We start from the raw sequence: 6,549 nt of genomic DNA, 5'->3' as shown, positions 1-6,549 counted from the left end.
GCTGACATATTGAGGTAATATGAAAGATTATGCCACCTAAATTTTAAAACACGCAATTTACATAATATTAAGGACAAATTTCTTAATGAAATTTTAATTATAAGAAAGTTTATAACATTTGCTTCATAAATTTTGTTCATTAAATTTAGGACACAAATCTTGGTAATTTCCGTCCCTTCGTTAAAGTTGCATGTCTTTAAACTGAGGCAAATTTTCCTTAAAGTAAAGAAACAAATTAACTTATCTTGAGTATCTAGCATCTTTGGTTTAAAATGCTTTTGAAATTAAGAAAATATTTTTTAATTCGAAGTATCCGTCATAATTTTAAAACTGGCATTTGTTTGTACGTGAATAGCTTTATTAATATAGCGAAAAAATAGAATGAAAATTCGATAAATGAGATCTGTATCCTAATTTTAATTTTATAGATCCTAGATTTAAAGCAAAGTCCACCAGAGCTCCTGTGGATTGGGACGCTTACAAGAAGAATCTGAGAGGATACAAGCGAGAACAGAGAAAGGCTCAGAATAACTCTTGGAATGATTACTGCAGCAGCATTGAGAATACGTCCGAGGCTTCCAGACTACGGAAGGTGCTAGCATCCACGAGCTCCGCTCCAGGTTTCATTAAAACATCGGAGGGCAATTGGACAACGTCCAGTGAGGAGACGCTGGAGGTACTATTGGACACACATTTTCCCGGAAATCAGACGGTTGAACCATGCAATGGCGGTGCCACAGTGGCTCAGCGGTTGTTTCCTATCGAGGAAATTGTATCAGAATCTAGAATAAAATGGGCGTTAAATAGCTTTGGATCATTCAAATCCCCCGGACCTGATGGAATTACTCCGGCGGAGTTACAAGCGGTGGCTGACAGAATTATCCCCTGGTTGTCGGTGATATATATAGGATGTATCAACTTAGCATACATTCCACGAAAGTGGAGGGAATCAAAAGTCGTTTTCATACCTAAAGCGGGAAAAGCCTCTCACTCGAATGCGAAGGATTTCCGACCAATCAGCTTATCATCATTCCTACTTAAGACTCTGGAGAGGATGATAGATATTTATCTTAGAACTAGCGTCGATTCAAGTTTGCTCTCGAAACGACAACATGCATACTCGAAGGGCAGGTCTACTGAGACCGCATTACATGAGCTAGTCAGCTTTATTGAAAGCTCACTATCTGTCAAAGAATACACAATCGTGGCGTTTCTAGACATCGAAGGGGCGTTCAATAACGTCCATCCGAGCTCGATATTAAATGGACTGACAACTCTGAATGTTGATCCAGGTATACTTAGGCTGTTAGACGAACTTCTAAGGAAGAGACGCATTTCAGCCACACTAGGACAAGCAAACATACAAAGGTATGTGAACAGAGGCACTCCTCAAGGAGGAGTTCTATCACCTCTTCTTTGGAATGTTGCTATAAACGACCTTCTGGTTTCCCTAGAAAACGAAAGGATACAAGTGGTGGCATACGCAGATGATGTGGCGCTAGCAGTCAGGGGAAAATTCCCATCAACAGTTAGAGATATTATACAGAGAGCCCTCCGGATGACTGAGAAATGGGCGAAAGATAATGGTCTTGGGGTAAATCCTGCAAAGACAGAACTAGTCATGTACTGCAAAGATCGCAAAACTCCCACGGTTAGGCCCATTTCCTTAGGGGGTATTGAAATTCCCTTTAGGGAGTGTTCAAAATACCTTGGCGTTATTTTGGACAGGAAGCTGAACTTTAAGCTTAATATTGAAGAAAGGGCGAGGAAAGCAACGGTAGCTTTATACTCGTGCAAAAAGGCAATAGGGAAAAAGTGGGGTCTAAAACCAAAAATTGTACATTGGCTATACACGACAGTGGTTAGACCTATAATGCTATATGGTGTTGTAGTCTGGTGGCCGGCACTTCACCAGCCAACAAGTTTAGACAAAGTTCAGCGTATGACGTGCTTGTGTATCTCAGGTGCATTCAGCAAGACAGGAACAAACTCCCTTAATGTCACGCTGCATCTATTGCCTTTAGACATTTTGGCCAAACAGTCAGCTGCAACAACGGCTGTGCGGTTGCGCGAGCTATCGCTGTGGTCGGAAAAAAGTTACGGTCACAGTTCGGTCCTCAAAATAATGCCAGATGTGCCTAACGTAGTGGATTACACTTTGGCGAGTCCACTTTTCGACAAAAAGTTTGAGACTCTAATTCCCAACAGTGAGGCGTGGTGTACACGGACCCCGGGGAATAAAAGATATATAGATTTCTACACTGATGGCTCCAAATTGGATGGCCAAGTGGGTTTTGGAGTATATTCTAAAGATCTGGAACTTCGAATAGCGAAAAGATTACCTGATCACTGTAGTGTTTTTCAGGCTGAAATATTAGCAATAAGAGAAGTGGTGAATTGGCTGAGAAGTAATGCTCCACGCAATATTGGCATTAATATATACTCAGACAGTCAACCTGCAATAAAATCCTTGGACTCTGTGTTCCTCAACTCGAAAACGGCCATCGACTGCCGCAAATCCCTCAATGAGATGGCTGAGCAGCACAATATTCACCTAATATGGGTGCCTGGCCACAGGAACATACCGGGGAACTGCGAAGCAGATGAGCTAGCAAGGCTAGGAACTACCTTACATATTCCAGGGGAACTAGAATCTGTTGGTGTGCCTCTGGCTACCTGCAAGCTCTTACTGCGTGAGAAGGCTGTCATGATGGCAAATGTTCGATGGTAGAATTGTAAGGGTTGTAACGACACCAAGCAAATATGACCCCATGTAAACTTAAACCGCACACTAGATATGCTAGTGTTCTCGAGACGCCAGATTTCACTCCTGATATCTGCTATAACGGGTCGCTGCCTGATAGGCGATTTTGCAAAAACTATTGGTGCGAAGTATAATGACTATTGTATGAGCTGTCATGATGCGGAGGAAAAGGAATCAATAAAACACCTCTTGTGTGAGTGTCCTGCATTTTGTGTAAGGCGTAAGCAAATTTTAGGGGCATATAGCATCAGATTACTGGCGGACCTGGAAAACGTTAACTTAAGCAGTCTGCTAATGTTTTTGGAACAATCTGGTTGGTTCAACAGAAGAAAATAATCGAGAAGGTTCAACGGTTAAAACTAGAAGTGCCCATATGTAATAGGTACTTTTAGTTAATGTGGTATCACAATGGACTGAATAGTCTAATTGAGCCTGAATCTTAATCGGGCTGCCACTTTAACTTAACCTAACCTAACCTAACCTAGATTTAAAGCCAGATAGGTCGCAAAAAAATTCCTTATTTTTAAGAATCTTTGGCTCGGAATCAATACCAAAATCCTTAAAGGAAGGTCAAAATCTTTGGATCCAAATAAACTTATTTTTCTGAGTGTATAGCTCAAAAATGCAATTCTTGAACTATTGAACATTTTACCAAATAATCAAGGAAAGAAATGTAGCCTATAAAATTATGGACAACTTTCTAGTACAACTAAACATAAAAAATAGACGGTAATCAATCTAGCAAAATCCAGAAAATAATTTTCTCCTCTCATCGGGTACTTTCGGCTGGGATAAGTGATTTCTTGTTTGGAGTCAAAAAGTTGAATATTGCGTCTTCTATGCTAAGCAAACGCGGTATTCTTATTTTAAGGACATATGATAGGTTAGGTTAGGTGGCAGCCCGATATATCAGGCTCACTTAGACTATTCAGTCCATTGTAATAACACATTGATGAACTTCTCTCTTATCACTGAGTGCTGCCCGATTCCATGTTAAGCTCAATGACAAGGGACCTCCTTTTTATAGCCGAGTCCGAACGGCGTTCCACATTGTAGTGAAACCACTTAGAGAAGCTTTGAAACCCTCAGAAATGCCACCAGCATTACCGAGGTGGGATAATCCACCGCTGAAAAACTTTTTGGTGTTCGGTCGAAGCAGGAATCGAACCCACGACCTTGTGTATGCATGGCGGGCATTCTAACAATTGCACCACGGTGGCTCCCGAGGACATGAAAGGACATGAAATTGTTGGTCTCACGACAATATGTTTTTTGTATCATACACCCAACAATACCGTATGCCTGAGAGCAATGACTAACTACCACAGGACGATTTTGATTACCATATATGAGATTTGCATGAGTATTCCCACGTACAAATTAATTTGTTCTCCATGCTTACAGTATAGCTCGTGGTAATGCTGCAAAGAAGTACATTCCTCGTAGGACATTCCATGGGAAAGTAAACAAGATTTCCCTTTAATAGTAATTGGTTACCAATTTTGAACTAATTTACCTCCACAATTATTTGGTAATGAGAGCTTTCACTGGGTATTGAACTTTCGGAATCGGTCATATATATTACAGTCTAACTACTTCTTCGTCTTTCTTGACAAAAAAATATCCATAATCTTAGTTTCTCAACATCTCTCAAATGGATACTAGCTCTATGTATAGAATTTATCTTCTCTGCTACATATACAAAATCCCTTCAATTCCCAAAAAAAAAATCGTAGAGGGATTTCTACTATTTTTCCTTCATATGATAGTGTCATTCCAGAGTTGGGAATGATCCTAAATTCGAAATCACCATTTGTGGATTTTTTTCTTATAGGATTCTAGATTTTTCATCCTATTCATAATTCCTTTCTCGAGCAAACACCTGCATCAAGTGAAAAGGTGAACGTTTTGAAATAGCATTCAATAATGCACCTTCTTCAAAACTACAGAAACCGAATGAAATCTTTTTGAGGATTAAGACTTCAAAAAGATTTGATAATAAACAATGAAATTTCATTTCTTGTCTGTGCGTTAGTTAGGGGTAGATTTTCCATTGAAAAACTGCGGTCCCTTGATAATTTAGTTTTACATCACTTTTGACCTGAGTAGACTCATGACTCACTGCAGAAAATGGATAATAGTAACCTTGAGACAATTGTGGATATCTTTCATATATTGAGACATTTCAATAAACCCATTTTACGTATTATTGTGCGCTAGACCACAAAGTACAAAAATATAACAGCAGACAACGATCATTGCTTTTGGGAGATTTTTTTCTATGAGTGTAAAAAAAAAACAAACAATATTATGAATGCCTTTCTCCCAATTCTATACTTCCAAATTGTATGCTGAAAATTAACAATTCATCTTCGACACTTGAGCAGAGTCGAAATACCAGCCGATGAAATCTATGCTTCTAGGCATTTTGTTATTGGGTCAACGATTTTTGTCTCAAAATGCAAATTGAGTGAATCTGATAGCGCTCAGGTTTTAAATGGAGTCAAAATCAATACGATTTTATGCCAAATATTTTTAAACTTCACTCAAATTACATCAGCCAATATTTGCTTATGATATAGAATTTAGAGAAACGTTATGTTTTATTAATGAACTTTACACACTTGTAGTAAATATGTCATATAGTGGCATGAAATCTTATAGGTTGTAACCCACTTTCCGTTTCATATCTTATTAATGGCATAATTTGTTATCTACAAAAGAATTTCTATAAACTTTCTTTCGGCTAAAGTAATTAAGTAAAATTTACATTTTTATAAGCAAAGAATAATATCCTGGAATAATATAAAAACATATTTTAGTTTGGCTAAAACAAGCAAAACAATCTATTAAGAATTTGTCTTGTATTTGCCAGTCATACATATATAGACCTATAGACCATGGTATATGTGTGGTACATATATAGCCTGCATAAAGACCGATCTCCCGATTAGACTTCTTAGGCTTATAGACATCGCAATTTTTATACGATTGGAATTATACACTCTTAGAAAAATATGTTTTTCATATGTTCCGATATAGAAAAGTGTGTTTCAGGCACAATTTTAAAACACAATATATTTAAGTGCAAACATGTAATGTTCCTAAACTACCACTAAATGTTTGGGACATCTATGTTAATATGTTAAAATATATTATGTTTGGGGCATAAATGTTTCATAAAAATCACGTGTGTGAATGCAAACATATATAAATTTACAAATTTCGACTAAACATACATATGTTGTGATATTTTATCCAAAGCGACAGAGAGAGAATAGAGAAAGAAGTAGAGATGGAAACCGGGAGAGTTGACGAAAGATATCAACATAACACAGCGAAAGAATCCAAAGAGAGAAATTTTTGTGAAACTGCTTGTATGTTGTTTCGGAAAACTGTTTTATGATAAGGCCAAAAATTTGATATGCTTATGTCTAAATATTATTTAATTTGAATAAAGAGAATGGACATTCGGAACCAAGAGAATAGACATTTGAAAAAAAGCATGTGTTTTCGCCTTGAGAGCAGCATTTTATGTATGTGTGGACATGTGTTTTGTTTATCATTTTGGCATTATGGGAACAATTTTTTTCTTGGTGCGTTAAAAGAAATCAGGGGTCTTCATAAAAATATCGAAAGGGCACTATACACTTTTTAGAGTTGGGACAGTAAAATGAAATAAGGAGGAAATAGTGAAAAATTACACAGTAAAATGTATAAAAACAAAGTTTAGTTCCTCTTTATTAATAAGTTGTCCCAGAGGAGTTGACGGACACCTTCAAATA

This window comes from Haematobia irritans, chromosome 5 (assembly GCF_050003625.1).
Source record: "Haematobia irritans isolate KBUSLIRL chromosome 5, ASM5000362v1, whole genome shotgun sequence".
Classification (NCBI taxonomy): Eukaryota; Metazoa; Arthropoda; class Insecta; order Diptera; family Muscidae; genus Haematobia; species Haematobia irritans.
Note: the sequence above shows the minus strand (reverse complement) of the source record.